The 15553-nt window shown below is 43.8% G+C and overlaps 1 protein-coding gene across 7 annotated transcripts in view; it reads left to right on the top strand.

Moving 5' to 3' along the window:
* Nucleotides 1-15553, top strand: part of LOC118367119 (protein TANC1-like) — a 266705-nt gene that overhangs the window by 103663 nt on the left and 147489 nt on the right. The window lies entirely within an intron of this gene.

The raw sequence follows: 15553 nt of genomic DNA, 5'->3' as shown, positions 1-15553 counted from the left end.
GAGAGAGTGTCTATGTAGACACTCTGAAGGTAAAGAAGTACAAAATGGGTATAGCAGAATAGAAGAGAATTAGTTAAGATGGTTCAGAAAATAAGAGAAAGGGGGATGGTTGAGGGTGGGCAGTCCACTGTCTCGCTCACAGATAAGTGACAGACTGGAGGGGGAGAGTTCTCACCTACAGTTAATAAACACATACCGTAGTAGTACTGTAGGAAATATCCCAGCTCTCACTAATAACAGGTTGCCATCTTGAATATGTTCTTTTGGTCAAATACCTTCAGGGCAAACCTGTAGCGAAAGCTTACCGTGGGAGAGTGGGTGTGTTTACTCTGCTGTAGTTTAGCAGTGTTTAACAAAGGGAAATGTCATGACCCAGTGACTTATCCTCTACAGACGCCGTGTCAGAGAGGTTGACAGAGAGAGAGAGATGTTTGTAAGTGAAACCAGATTGTGCTGATTCATCAGGGCAGCTCAGAAACATGCCTAGAATTACCGTGACAGAGCTCCGTGACAGTTGCAGGGAGGAAGGCTCAGGGGGAGTCCTGTCACCCCCACACTACTCAACCCACCCATCTCTCTACCCTGCTGCTCATCCTACCCCCATACTCCTCCTCATCCATCCACTATGACCTTTTAGGGAAGTGGTTGCTCTGATCACGACGCCTTTGTGGCTTGCTTCATTTCCTGACAGATTGGATAATCTATAGCATTGTGGTGAAAGGCTTGATTTTAACGGGCGTCCTTTCATGAAGACTTCACAGAAACAACCCAGAAAATACTGCGGGCCAATTAAGAGCGTGACGAATTCCCGAGCCACATGGGCCTGGTGGTGCTGCTCACTGCTGCTGCTTTGATCAGCTAAGTAGAGAGCTGACAATGAACGCAGTGCAGACATGTGTTGCACAGGACCTCCAGTGTACAGTCTGAAGTTTACAGGTCTGGTGGAGGCTGGCCCATTCGAAGTTAGGGGCTCAGCCTTCAGCCTCAGGAAAGTGTGACTGACTGCCTCTGCTCTGACTGCCAGTGGGACATGATGGAATCCTGGGCAACTCCACAGTGACCTCCTCTGGTCATGTCGGGTCACTGTGTTTTTCATCAGTGATTCCCTCCTGCCTCGAGTCTTCGTAAGATCGTAACCGTCCAGCCAGGCTCTGTCTGAACCAGCTCTCCCTGTCTCCCTGATGACTTTCTGGGTGCTGGGAGTGGATGAGCAATATTGAAACACCCCACCTCCTCTCAGCCGTACACACATCTATACGCACATCAGACGTCCTGCCTACCAGATTTGCCAATAGCAGCTCTGCTTCCGTCCCAATTACAAGCTTTACTAGTGACATTGAATTTCAACTAAGGCGATAGAGTGGGGAGAGTAGAGTTTACGCTCTGCTTACCCCAACAGAGAGGATAGTTGAATGGACATTGTGAGGCACGTGGACAACAATTAGGCGTATACTTAGCCATCTTGACACATTTTTTGGAAACATAAAACAGCAGATCATATCGTATGCATTACCATTCTGGGCTGCTTATCGTTTTAATCTGCATTTACAGTGCCTTCCGAAAGTATTCACAACCCTTGGATTTTTCTACATTTTGTTGTGTAACAGTGTTTGTCACTGGCCCACACACAATACCCCATAATGTCAAAGTGAATTTGTTTTTGACATTTTTACAAATTAATACAAATGTAAAGCTGAAATGTCTTTAGTCAATAAATATTCAACCCCTATCTTATGGCAAGCCTAAATTAAATTCAGGAGTAAACATTTGCTTAACAAGTCACATAAGTTGCATGAACTCTCTGTGTGCAATAATAGTGTTTAACATGATTTCTGAATGACTCCCTTATCTCTGTACCCCATACATACAATTTTCTGTTAAAAACAGATTCAACCACAAAAACCAGGGAGGTTATCCAATGCCTTGCAAAGAAGGTCACCTGTTGGTAGATGGGTACAAATTAAAAGACATTGAGTATACCTTTGAGCATGGTGAAGTTATTAATTACACTTTGGACAGTTTATAAATACACCCAGTCATTACAAAGATACAGGCGTCCTTCCTAACTCAGTTGCCGGAGAGGAAAGAAACCGCTCAAGGGTTTAACCAGGAGGCCAACGGTGACTTTAAAACAGTTACAGAGTTTAATCACTCCTCTTTTCAGTTCGATGCAGCTAGCAACTGGAATGAGCTGCAAAAAACACTCAAATTGGACAGTTTTATCACCATCTCTTTATTCAAAGACTCAATCATGGACACTCTTACTGACTGTCGTGGCTGCTTCATGTGATGTATTGTTGTCTCTATCTTCTTGCCCTTTGTGCTGTTGTCTGTGCCCAATAATGTTTGTACCATGTTTTGTGCTGCTACCATGTTGTTGTCATGTTGTGTTGCTACCATGCTGTGTTGTCATGTGTTGTTGTCTTAGGTCTCTCATGTAGTGTTTTGGAGTCTCATGTCATGATGTGTGTTTTTGTCCTATTTTTATTTCATTTTTAATCCCAGCCCCTGTCCTCGCAGGAGGCCTTTTGCCTTTTGGTAGGCCATCATTGTAAATAATAATTTGTTCTTAACTGACTTGCCTAGTTAAATAAAGGTTAAATAAAAAAGCATGTCTGTGATAGGAGAAAACTGAGGATGGATCAACAACTTTGTAGTTACTCCACAATACTAACCTAAAAAAGATTCTACAACATGCATCCTGTTTGCAACAAGGCACACAAGTAATATTGCAAAAAATGTGGAAAAGCAATTATATTTTTCTCCTGAATACAAAGTGTTATGTTTGGGGCAAATCGAATACAACACATTACTGAGTACCACTCTCCTATATTCAAGCATGGTGGTGGCTGCATCATGTTATGGGTATGCTTGTAATTAATCGTTAAGGACTAGGAAGTTTTTCAGGATAAAAAAGAAATAGAATGTAGCTAAGCGCAGGCTAAATCCTAGTGCAAAATCTGGTTCACTCTGCTTTACATCAAACACTGGGAGATGAATTCACCTTTCAGTTGTACAATAACTTGAAACACTGCTTACCAAGAAGACAGTGAATGTTCCTGAGTGGTCAAATTACAGTTTTGACTTAAATTTGCCTGTAGGTTGTCAAGCTATGATCAACAACTAATTTGACAGAGCTGGAAGAATTTTGAAAATAATAATAGGAAAATAATAATGGGTAGATGGGTGAGAAAAAAAATGTTTCATCCATTTTGAATTTAGGCTGTAACACAACCAAATGTGGAATACGTCAAAGGGTATGAATACTTTCTGAAAGCACTGTATATGGAATAATGCTTGGGCAGACAGGTCCCTCATAGGACATTTCACATGGAAATCATTTAAAATGTAACACTTTGATGATGGAGAGCTTTGGCCCCCGTTCTCAGAGGTGCATCTGATCTGCGAAAGAGAGCATGGTGGTGCAGGACTCTTGCCACTGTAGTCTCAGTTTGATATCATCATCAGATCTGAGTCTTTCACCTTTGCCCAGCCACGCGTGTAAGTAACCCTGACTGGCCACTGCCATTGATGGATCTGAGAAGACCCCCTGCCATGATATACTATGTTTGGAAACGTCCTTGGACTAAACCTTACTACCAAATGTAAATTCCCTTAAACACTCAGACCCCTAAAGACTCCTTACGTCCTGTGTTAGAATATATATAAGTCCTTTGTTATAATATATATAAATATTTTGGCCAACTTACATTCATTCACCTTGTGCTAGGGGTTGGAAGTGCATGTTAGTGGAATCAGATTCTGCACCACCTACAACAAAATACACAACAATACACAATTTAACCACCCCACTAATTGTACTGGTCTTTATTGGACTGGCTAGCTAAGCATACCTAACATGGACATTTCAATATTGTCAGCTTGCAGTTAGCTAACTAGCGTCACAAAATTGGCAGCAAGATTCCAAGCCAGCTGAGACTGCTGAGACCATAGATGATTTATACACATTCATCATTGCTACTAACACACAAATAAAATTACTTAGCTATATTGACAATTTTATTTTTAGTTACGGAGTGTTTTCCAGAAAAGGGTGGAATAGATGGCTACCAAATTGAGATACTCTTTATTTGCTAACATTAGCCATCTTACGTTAGCTAATGTCATTCAAAGATAGAACAAACAAACATGATTACTCTGCTGAAGGTAGCTACCAGTCTAGCAGTGACTAATATGACATAGAGGAAATCTATTGACAGTGGGTATACCAAAAGATAGCTATATGATTTAGCTGATGGCTTTCAGAGTTCAATACAGGTGTGTAACGTTAGATAGCTAGCTAACTTACCCATCTAGGCTAGCTAATGTTAGGTTACCTCAAATTGTTAATCTTTCGTTTTGTTGTGAAGGGAAGAAAAATCGCTGTTATCATACCACTTCTCAGCTGTCGTCGAAATAGATTCCCCATCAGTTAAGCCTTTAATTCCCTATGACAATCTTTGGTCACCGCACCATCGTAGAGATGATTTTGTGTTGGTCGTTGGAGGTAAACAACAACATTATTCAAGTTTGTATCAGCATTCACTCTAAATGCCAGACTTTGTGGTTCACTAAGAGCATCAAGGATTGCTCCGTTCATCTTTCCCTCGATCCTGACTCGTCTCCCAGTTCCTGCCTCTGAATAACATCCCCACAGCATAATGCTGGCACCACCATGCTTCAACGTCGGGATGGTGTCAGGTTTCCTCCAGACGTGACACTTGGCATTCTTGTTTCTCATGTTCTGAGAGTCCTTCAGGTGCCTTTTGACAAACTCCAAGTGAGCTGTCATGTGACTTTTACTGAGGAGTGTCTTACTTTTGGTTACCCTCCAATAAAGTCCTGATTGTTGGAGTGGTGCAGAGATGGTTGTCCTTCTGGAAGGTACTCCCATTTTCACAGATAAACTCTGGAGCTCTGTCAGAGTGACCATCGGGTTCTTGGTACCTCCCTGACCAAGGCCCTTCTCCCCCGATTGCTCAGTTTGGCCAGGCGGCCAGCTCTAGGAAGAGTCTTGGTGGTTCCAAACCTCTTCCATTTAATAATGATGGAGGCCATTGTGTTCTTGAGGACCTTCAGTGCTGCAAACATTTTTTGGAACCCTTCCCCAGATCTGTGCCTCAGCACAATCCTGTCTCGGAGCTCTACGGACAATTTATTCGACCTCATGGCTTGGTTTTTGCTCTGACATGTACTGTCAACTGTGGGACCTTATATGTGACCGACCATCTCAAATCGGTCTTATGTAGCAAAATTTGAAATTGTGTTTTTTACATTGGATATAAGTAGAGACTACAAAATGGTATATCATACACTACAGTTGAGGAACAATGGGAAAGTAATTTTGCTTTGGAAGTTGATAAACCTATAAAGTCACTTTTGAGAAAATGGCCTTTGAATGTTCTTGTACTACTATTGGAGAGCCCTTCTTTGTCTATATCCATTCAGCATTGTTCACACCCTCTTAAGCTTTAGCCCCATATATTTAAGGGTTGATTAGAGCGTTCTGTACTAACAGCAGCAGTCAAGCACCCAAGCTAACTTGCTAGCTACTTCCAGACATCTAAGTGAGAGAGAGAACAACTCACTGAACATTACACACCCTTGCAGAGATGGTTAGTCTGTTATGTTATCCAGAGCATTGGTGACTGAAACTGTGCTGTCAGATTGTCCGTTTGTAAATTCATAGTGTTTTCACGTTCAGAGCGCACACTGGACGCTCTGGCCGATGAGTAAGGTTGATCCGAACATTCTGACCTCACAACGGCAGTCAAGTGCCCTAGCTAACTGGCTAACATTGGCTAGCTTGCTGGCTACTTCCAGTCACATAATGAGAGAACACACCACTCTGACCATTTTCCTCGCCCTAGCAGAGTTTGTTAGGCTGTTTTCATGTTATCTAGAGCGTTGATGACTAACTGTGCTGCTGGCAACAATTTATTATGTTTTAAACACTGATTTAAAAACTCGGTCCTCCAAAAAGTGGAGGGCATACACACTAAACGTTACCTGGCGAGCCAGCCAGTTAACGTTAGCTAGCTAACAGTACACTTTAACTTGACAGTAGGTTTATGCAGTTTTACTATGCAATACATTAAAAAAAAGCTGCATTATACAGGATTACCTAGACATACTGACCATACTGACCAGCTCAAATAGACAGAAGTGTGCTATATGGCAGACCAATCTAGGCCCACTCATTATCTTAGCCTATCATGGCTGTTCAATAGAAACAGAATACAGAGTTCAATTTCAAGTCTCATAGCAAAGGGTCTGAATACTTTTGTAAATAAGTATTTCAGTTTTTTATTTTTAATACATTTGCAAACATAAAAATAAAAAAGTTTTCACTTTGTCATTATGGGGTATTGTGTGTTGATTGCTGAGGATTTTAAAAAATGTAATACATTTTAGAATAAGGCTGTAACGTAACGAAATGTGGAAAAAGTAAAGGGGTCTGAATACTTTCCGAATGCACTGTAGTAATGACTATATGCAGTGTCAGCGCCAGGGTGAAATTCCCCTTTAAGCTACATGTCAGAGCCAGGCTAGCCTCCCCACAAATACCACATCAAACTAATTCTGTGGAGAGAAAGAGAGATGGACAGACAGAGAGCGAACAAGCACAGGGACACGGTTGGTTGCTATTCCCCTGGCACAACACAATGTATTTTTTTCCTTTCAAAAGGTACATGCACACGATATTGATTTAATGCATCAGGGTTGCGTATGGACCACTAACCTTTCTTATTATGTCAAGGAAAGCAATTGGAATGGGTTATCTAAATAGGAAATAAATAGTTTGGGAGGGTTATACAATAGCACTGCTTGAGTGACTATTGATTTGAAGAGACCAAAGGGATTTTATGACTAGTAAATATTGGCGTTACATGAAGGAGGTGGGGAGTCACTCAACAGGATATTGGTACAGTAGGCAACACAGAGAAGATTGGATTTGTGTCAACAAATAATTCATAGAGCACTGTTGACAGGTGGTGATTGATTAAGTACTAAAGTAATGGTTTAGCATGGCTATGTGTTTTCCAGTACATTTCATAGTTAAACCAAATACGTTAATAATATGTTTTAAAAAATACAGTTAATTTAGTGCTTAAGTTAGGTTAATGCTCAAACTGATATATCCGTCTGTATCTGTCACAAGGCTTTCATAATGTGACTGATGTTGATAATTACCTTTTCATCAGAGGGCGACATTCATTTCCATGCTCAAGCCTCTGCTAAATGTTTTTTCTCAATATTCATTTTCCTCTGCTATGCCAAATAGATTTTAGGCTCTCGTCCAAGACGGAACATTTGAAATTATAAATTGTTCTTTCTGGTAAGATTTGTTATTACTTTAACTGTCCATTGGGTCTTACAGTACATTTTTTTGTCTCTGTCGAGGGGATGAATTTGCACGTCTCCTGAAGTCACCTCTACAGTATTAGCCCAGCAGTTACATAGCTGCCTCAGGGGATATTGATGTGTTTCTGTGGGCTGTGGTAGAAAGGCTGTGGATACGTCCCAAATGGCACCCTGTTCTCTTTATATTGCACTACTTTTGACCAGGACTCATATGGATGAAATGTTTATACATTTACTGAAAAACAATACTATAGTGCCTGGTGAAGGGTTTCATTTATCTCATTATCTAGAACAGAGAGGGTTAGAATAGACATGACTATTAAACTTTGAAAGCATTTTACACATTTGCAATACCCCCATATGGGTTAGTATACTAAATTCATTGCATTGTCCTGAATGATAATGGTTATGCCTAAAATAGCATGTAAACTCAGCAAAAAAAGAAACGTCCCATTCTCAGGACCGTGTCTTTAAAAGATAATTTGTAAAAATCCAAATAACTTCACAGATCTTCATTGTAAAGAGTTTAAACACTGTTTCCCATGTTTGTTCAATGAACCATAAACAATTAATGAACACGCACCTGTGGAATGGTTGTTAAGATACTAACAGCTTACAGACGGTAGGCAATTAAGGTCACCGTTATGAAAACTTAGGACACTAAAGAGGCCTTTCTACTGACTGAAAAACACCAAAAGAAAGATGCCCAGGGTCCCTGCTCATCTGCGTGAACGTGCCTTAGGCATGCTGCAAGGAGGCAAGAGGACTGCGGATGTGGCCAGGACAATAAATTGCAATGTCTGTACTGTGAGATGCCTAAGACAGCGCTACAGGGAGACAGGATGGACAGCTGATCGTCCTCGCAGTGGCAGACCATGTGTAACAACACCTGCACAGGATCGGTACATCCGAACATCACACCTGCGGGACAGGTAGAGGATGGCAACAACTACAACTGCCAGAGTTACACCAGGAACGCACAATCCCTCCATCAGTGCTCAGACTGTCCACAATAGGCTGAGAGAGGCTGGACTGAGGGCTTGTAGGCCTGTTGTAAGGCAGACATCACCAGCAACAACGTCGCCTATGAGCACAAACCCACCGTTGCTGGACCAAACAGGACTGGCAAAAAGTGCTCTTCACTGACGAGTCGCGGTTTTGTCTCACCAGGGGCGATGGTCGGATTCGCGTTTATTGTTGAGGGAATGACCGTTACACCGAGGCCTGTACTCTGGAGCGGGATCGATTTGGAGGCGGAGGGTCCATCATGGCCTGGGGTGGTGTGTCACAGCATCATCGGACTGAGCTTGTCATTGCAGGCAATCTCAACGTTGTGTGTTACAGGGAAGACATCCTCCTCCCTCATGTGGTACCCTTCCTGCAGGCTCATCCTGACATGACCCTCCAGCATGACAATGCCACCAGCCATACTGCTCATTTTGTGCGTGATTTCCTGCTAGACAGGAATGTCAGTGTTCTGCCATGGCGATCAAAGAGCCCGGATCTCAATCCCATTGAGCATGTCTGGGACGTGTAGGATCGGAGGGTGAGGGCTAGGGCCATTCCCCCCAGAAATGTCTGGGAACTTGCAGGTGCCCTGGTGGAAGAGTGGGGTAACATCTCACAGCAAGAACGTTATGTTCATACAAATATTTACACGTTAAGTTTCCTGAAAATAAACTCAGTTGACAGTGAGAGGACTTTTCTATTTTTGCTGAGTTTATGTCTGCTCGTGCATCATGAATCATGTCAAACATAATGTTGAAGGAATCATCTTCTATGATACCTGATGGGTTTATTAGAATAGAAGGGCAAAGATAAGGCTATGGGATCTGTGTCTCGCTCTCCTCATTTGTTTTGTATGAGAGAGGAACTGACCAATGATTAATGTAACACTTGTAACTGAGTCTGTTGTTGCGAAACATAATTTCCAACGGTCTTTTATCTCAGTCTGAATACATTGTTTCACTGCTGAGTTGTAGAATGACGGCCCTAAAACAGAAAGAAGGGTATTGTCAGATATTGTCAGAGGTCTCCTTTTGTTGTTGCCACACAGAGCCATGTTGTGTCTCATGAAGAGTTGAAATGTCATAGTCCGGAGTCAAGAATGTGGAAAACTCATTAAACACATTTTGAAAGCTTAGATAAATCCCTCCATCCCTCATGGGGGATTGACATCAACTGGACAATATTTCATATTTTAATGCTTTTCCAAGCTACGTTTATGCAGCGTTATAGCTTTTTGTATGCCATTTGGGGGCTTGCACTTGTGTGAAGCTCTTGCAAGTACGTGTGCGTGTGTGTGTGTGGCGCGCACACACAAGTGTGTCACAGCTCAGTGGTCATGGCCCTCTGAGCTTCACCACAGAGAGGGCCAGTATGCAGAGTGCTCGTTACATCATGCTTGGCTGCCTCTCTCCCGTTGAGACCAGACCACTCTGCTTGGCTCCTCTGCATGCCGCTTCATAGCGAGCCCCCCCCCCTGCCCTGTCCTCTATTTCCTTTGGGTAAAGTTTGGAACCTTTACATTTCCTTGGGGTAAGCACATATCTGTAAGGTGATCACCGTTACTTTCACCAACCCATTCAGGTCTATGGTTATTTCATGGAAGGTAGAAAGGAAGGATGCATTTCTGAAGTATTCGAACAGGGCACTGGTCTCCCAGCTGTATGTCTAATATCTCTTCTCCACATTGGATTCCAGACAACGAGGAAGTCACACCCTACTAAACAGTAGGCTGTTATTTGATAGTGTGTTGTTTATCCAGAAACAACACAGGTGGAATCATGTATTGCATTGTGTTGTGTATATGGCAGGAATGCTGCTTTTCCAGCCACACATTTTTGTCCCTTTCAAACCCACTGAACCATCAGAGCTCTGCTGAATTAAGAGAAACTGCCTCGCTCCGGTGTGCATCCCAAATGGCACCCTATGCCCTACATAGTACACTACTTTTGGTGAAAGGTAGTGCACTATATAAGAAAAAGGATACCCTTTGGGACATATCCCTGGTTTGTTTTCCATGGTAGTTATTATGACATTTTCCTTCCCTCGCTCCCTCCCTCTCTCCCTGTAACGGTTTTCTAGGTGTGAAGGAGAGTCGGACCAAAACGCAGCGTGTAGATTGCGATCCATGTTTAATCAACAAACGTAAACACGAATTAACACAAACACTACAAAACAATAAACGTAACGAAAACCGAAACAGCCTATACTTGTCAACGAACACAGCGACAGGAACAAAGACACTAAGGACAATCACCCACGACAAACTCAAAAGAATATGGCTGCCTAAATATGGTTCCCAATCAGAGACAACGATAAACACCTGCCTCTGATTGAGAACCACTCCAGACAGCCATAGACTTTGCTAGATACCCCACTAAGCTACAATCCCAATACCAACACCAAGACCCCAAGACAAAACACACCACAATACAAAAACCCCATGCCACACCCTGGCCTGACCCAATACATAAAGATAAACACAAAATACTTCGACCAGGGCGTGACAGAACCCCCCACACTAAGGTGCGGACTCCCGAACGCACCTCAAAACAATAGGGAGGGTCCGGATGGGCGTCTGTCCATGGTGGCGGCTCCGGCGCGGGACGTGGACCCCACTCAGTCAATGTCTTAGTCCCCTCTCCTCGCGTCCCTGGATAGTCCACCCTCGCCGCCGACCATGGCCTAGTAGTCCTCACCCAGAACTCCACTGGACTGAGGAGCAGATCGGGACTGAAGGACAGCTCGGGACTGAGGCAGCTCGGGACTGAGGGGAAGCTCTGGAGTGAGAGAAAGCTCGGGAGTGAGAGAAAGCTCGGGAGTGAGAGGAAGCTCGGGAGTGAGAGGAAGCTCGGGACTGAGGGGAAGCTCGGGAGTGAGAGAAAGCTCGGGAGTGAGAGAAAGCTCGGGAGTGAGAGAAAGCTCGGGAGTGAGAGGAAGCTCGGGAGTGAGAGGAAGCTCAGGAGTGAGAGGAAGGTCAGGAGTGAGAGGAAGCTCAGGAGTGAGAGGAAGCTCAGGCAGGTAGATAGATCTACCAGATCCTGGCTGGCTGGTGGTCTCAGCAGATCCTGGCTGACTGGCAGATCCTGGCTGACTGGCAGATCCTGACTGACTGGCGGATCTGGCGGATCCTGGCTGACTGGCGGATCCTGGCCAACTGGCAGATCCTGGCCGACTGGCAGATCTGGAAGAGTCTGGCTGACTGGCGTATCTGGAAGAGTCTGGCTGACTGGCAGATCTGGAAGAGGCTGGCTGACTGGCGGATCCTGGCAGACTGAAAGATCTGGCTGCTCCATGCTGACTGGCGGCACTGGCTGCTCCACGCTGACTGGCGGCTCTGGCTGCTCCATGTAGGCTGACGGCTCTGGCAGCTTCTTACAGACTAGCAGCTCTGGCCGCGCCGTGCAGACTGACAGCTCCTTGCAGACTGGCAGCTCCTTGCAGACTGACAGCTCCTTGCAGACTGACAGCTCCTTGCAGACTGACATCTCTGGCTGCTTCATGCAGACTGACAGCTCTGTCTGCTCCATGCAGACTGACAGCTCTGGCTGCTCCATGCAGGCTGACAGCTCTGGCTGCTCCATGCAGGCTGGCAGCTCTGGCTGCTCCATGCAGGCTGGCAGCTCTGGCTGCGCTGAACAGACAGGAGACTCTAGCAGCGCTGTAGAGGAAGAAGGCTCTGGCTGCGCTGAACAGGCGGGAGACTCCAGCAGCGCTGTAGAGGAGGAAGGCTCTGGCTGCGCTGAACAGGCGGGAGACTCCAGCAGCGCTGTAGAGGAGGAAGGCTCTGGCTGCGCTGAACAGGCGGGAGACTCCAGCAGCGCAGGAGAGGAGAAAGGCTCCAGCAGCGCTGGAGAGGCGAGGCGCACTGTAGGCCTGATGCGTGGTGCTGGCACTGGTGGTACTGAACCAAGGACACGCACAGGAAGCCTGGTGCGGGGAGCTGCTACCGGAGGGGTGGGGTGTGGAGGTGGTACTGGATAGACTGGACCATGCAGGCGCACTGGAGCTCTTGAGCACCGAGCCTGCCCAACCTTACCTGGCTCGATGCCCACTCTAGCCCGGCCGATATGAGGAGCTGGAATATACCGCACCGGGCTATGCACCCGCACTGGGGACAACGTGCGCACTGCTCCATCGAATCCCAGAATCCCAGAACAAAGACACTAAGGACAATCACCCACGACAAACTCAAAGAATATGGCTGCCTAAATATGGTTCCCAATCAGAGACAACGATAAACACCTGCCTCTGATTGAGAACCACTCCAGACAGCCATAGACTTTGCTAGATACCCCACTAAGCTACAATCCCAATACCAACACCAAAACCCCAAGACAAAACACACCACAATACAAAAACCCCATGCCACACCCTGGCCTGACCCAATACATAAAGATAAACACAAAATACTTTGACCAGGGCGTGACACTCCCTGTGTTCAGTTCTATTTCATTCTGCTTTCTTCCCCTCCTGTGATGAGCTTACAATTGCCATTGGAGGACATCACACTGAGATAATACTTATTTGTCCTCTCTGCAAGGGGTCTGCGGAGAGCGCATGCATTTTTATTTGTTAGGATTGGCTGAGAGTCAATATAATATGTGTCCAAATGTGGCACCCTATTCCCTATAGTGCAGTACTTTTGAATAGGGATGTGACCATCATTTTTTTTCTTCATGTTTAAACTGCATTTTGTTTCTCTTGGTTTTCCGTTAAAAAGATAAGAAAATGTCATAAAATGCCACGTGAAATCCTATTGCGTGTTATGACCACCAGAATCAGTTTTTGGCTGCTTGTGAAATATTGTCCCGAAGACAACCGTTCATTCACATTGACTCTAGTGTTCCTTCCATTTGTTATGTGCATTAGCGACTCACAACAAAAATACATCTAAGTTATTTTCCCTATATTCTCTTTTCCCTCCATTACGTCTCTCTCACGCAATTTCGATCCAACCACTCCCTGTACACACCCGCGTGCTGCGTAAAACATATCTAACTGATGGAATACACATACCAAACTGTAGAAAAGCTACATTCCTAACCAAATCAATACAGCTTTAGCACAAACTCTAAATGGACTGTTTGATTAAAGTAGGGAAATATGTGCTCCAGGCACTAATTTTGGAAAAGTAGATGCGTCCCATCCTTTTGTGTGAAGTGTGCAGCTATAGTGTGCCATTTAGAATAGGTTACAACCCCCTAAACCTAGGCAGGTTCCAGACTGAAATATGCAACACAATTATTGTTTTGATGAAGGCAAATAGCATATTCATTAGTCTAGGAGCCTACTTTGTTTCATGTTTAACAAAATCCTGCCCACCAAGTTTAAGCTTACAAATCAAACACAGGGCAAAGGAAAACACACTCCAAATGCTGGTATCTATTGGTTAAAAGGAAATAATTGTTGCTTTCTAATGCTGTTAACTATATATGTCTCCACTCCCATTATAAAGGGAATAACACCCTATTGAAACAGGAGTAAATGGTGAACAGTGATATTGAGAAAGACGCGCCTGTTTCAGTAGCGCGAATGTCGCTTGCAGCCCTTCATTTAGCAAATTAGCTCTCAACTCAAGTAGGCCATTGGCAATGGCTGCATGTCAACTGCAGTAATTTCTATAATCAGAGCTTTCTTTTCCAACTGTTAACGGCGATGTCGTCCGGAGTGTTGTTAAGTTAGGTAGGCCTATTTGTTGTATTTTTTTCCTTCCATTTATCAAGCTTATTGGGACCTGTTAGTGTTTTGTTTGTGATAGCTGCACTGTGATTTACATTTTGTGCTGAAAAAACACTTTATGTTAGGGATTTTTTTCTTCAAATCAAATCAAACTTTATTTGTCACATGCGCCGAATACAACAAGTGTAGACCTTACCATGAAACGCTTACTTACAAGCCCTTAACCAACAGTGCAGTTCAAGAAGAGTTAAGAAAATATTTACCAAATTAACTCAAAAAATAAAATAAATTATAAAATGTAACACAATAAAATTACAATAACGAGGCTATATACACGGGGTACCAGTACCGAGTCAGTGTGCGGGGGTACAGGTTAGTTGAGGTAATTTGTGAATATGTACTTGTAGGTAGGGGTGAAGTGACTATGCATAGATAATAGTTTTATGGCCTGGGGGTGGAAGCTGTTAAGGAGCCTTTTGGTCCTAGACTTGATGCTCCGGTACCACTTGCTGTGCGGGCAGGAGGGTTTTCCTTAACGCTAATTATTCAGTTTTGTTTACGCATTTTAACGTTTAAACATTCACACCCCTACATTTGACCAAAGCACATTAAAATGTGTGCACTGTATAGGGAAAATGTGTGCCGTTTTGGATGTGCAAAAGTCTTAGGAGAGGCAGAGAGATCTGGCATAGTGTCTGTTTTGCTCCTCCTTGATCTGTCCTTCATAACATCTCAGCGCCCTCACTCACTCACTCACTCACTCACTCACTCACTCACTCACTCTCCAGCCTTTTTCATGCTTATTAAACAATGCTATTTCTCATTGGGCAGGTCTTAAGTGTAGAATAGCAGCACGCTCTAATGGCTCGTTGATAAAGGCTTTGGGGTAAACATGAAAGAGTCATATCTAAGAGATGAGATTTGGGAAGAGGAAAACCCTCCTGCCCTCTCTCTATGCTCTGACCTAAGAGTACTAGTACTAAACCTAGTACAGACATGTAGTCACTTTTCGGTTACTGCTTGAGTACATTAGGGTCGTTCTATGAAAAGAGTGCTTATAGTGTCCCTTTGATATTTTAAGTAGCAATTGTGCACCAATATTTCATTTTAAAAGCCTGTTATATTAAATTAAGTGCCCTTCAATATAAACCACATGGATCATTTTTTGTATTTTTTATATGATTATGACTTGCTAAAGTCGAAAATTCAGCATTTTGTCATGTCCCTCCGTTTGCCCTATGTGAATTCTAGGAAGAGTTTAACCCGCTTAACCCCATCATTTCCCCAAGTTTTCACCATCATTGTAAAGCCATAGTTATTTTGTTGCCACTCCCAATTGCACACAACAAGCTTCCATTCCCCCTGTCGCAAGGGGAGTCATGGTTGATTTAAGATGGAATTGTCAACCCTGTTACTTTAATAGGATCTTACTATAGTATTTTGTTTATTTCACTTCATAATATGGGAAACATGTTTTTTATAAAGAACATGTGCTCTTTAT

The sequence above is a fragment of the Oncorhynchus keta genome, chromosome 34 (assembly GCF_023373465.1).
Source record: "Oncorhynchus keta strain PuntledgeMale-10-30-2019 chromosome 34, Oket_V2, whole genome shotgun sequence".
Classification (NCBI taxonomy): domain Eukaryota; kingdom Metazoa; phylum Chordata; class Actinopteri; order Salmoniformes; family Salmonidae; genus Oncorhynchus; species Oncorhynchus keta.
The sequence above is the reverse complement of the archived record's forward strand: the minus strand, read 5'-3'. Positions and strand labels throughout refer to the sequence as shown.